Consider the following 1,212-nt stretch of genomic DNA (forward strand, 5'->3'; position numbering starts at 1 on the left):
AGTTAGAGAAAATATTTTTTCGGTTATACTCGGGTTGGGAGTGTGAGATATTTAGTGTATCATTGTGTACACTTGTTGTAATATTTCTCATGTTATAAAATATCAGCAGTAGCTCCGTGGATGTAGCCTATATTGGGTGAACCACGCAAATCTTTGTGTTATTGTTGGTTATTTTATTCCGCAATTTTTTGGGTTCTATATTATCATCGTGGTCGGCATCACTTCAAGGTAATTTCCCAACAACTGGTATCAGAGCCTTGTTGTGAAAATCCTTAAGAATTCTGAGTATACTCTGTGGTTGCAACTTTGTCTGATCTTCCACATTATAAAAGATTTTTTAGATTTTTTGCTAAGGCTAGAGAAGTGATGGCCGGAGATAATGGATCAGGACCAGGAATCAACAAGTTCGACGGAACAGATTTTTCGTTGTGGCGGTTACAAATAAGAGATTATCTGTACAGTAAGAAGCTGCATCAACCTCTATCAGGAAAGAAACCGGAAAATATGGAGGATGATGATTGGGAGCTCCTTGACCGACAGGTGTTAGGTGTGATACGACTGACCCTAACGAAGAATGTGGCACATAACGCGGAGGAGGCAAAAACCACAGAAGAGATGATGTCCATTTTATCGGACATGTACGAGAAGCCATCAGCGAACAACAAAGTGCATCTCATGAAAAAGTTATTCAACTTGAAAATGGGAGAAGATGCTTCGATGGCTAAACACATCAATGAGTTCAACACGATTGTTTCTCAGCTAACATCGGTTGAAATTAATTTTGATGATGAGATTCGTGCACTTATTCTTTTGGCGTCTTTACCAAATGTTTGGGAACCAATGCGGGTAGCGGTTAGCAACTCTGTTGGAAAAAGAAAGCTACAATTCAATGATGTCAGAGATCAAATTCTTGCTGAAGAAGTTCGCAGGATGGATTCGGGTGAAGGAACATCATCGAGATCTGTTCTAAATCTCGAGAACAGAGGAAGGGGCAGGAGTGGCGAAAATAATTCTAACCGATGGCGCGGTAGGTCCAAGTCATGAAATGGAAAAAACAAAGCAACTTTGAAAAGAATTTGAAGTACTGGAGCTGTGGTGAAACTGGTCACTTAAAAAAGAACTGCAGATCAACGAAGAATAATGCCAATGCTGTCACTGAGGAAGTACATGATGCTCTGCTATTATCCATGGAAAGCCCTGTTGATTCTTGGG

The sequence above is a fragment of the Primulina tabacum genome, chromosome 9 (assembly GCF_025594145.1).
Source record: "Primulina tabacum isolate GXHZ01 chromosome 9, ASM2559414v2, whole genome shotgun sequence".
NCBI classification, from domain to species: Eukaryota; Viridiplantae; Streptophyta; class Magnoliopsida; order Lamiales; family Gesneriaceae; genus Primulina; species Primulina tabacum.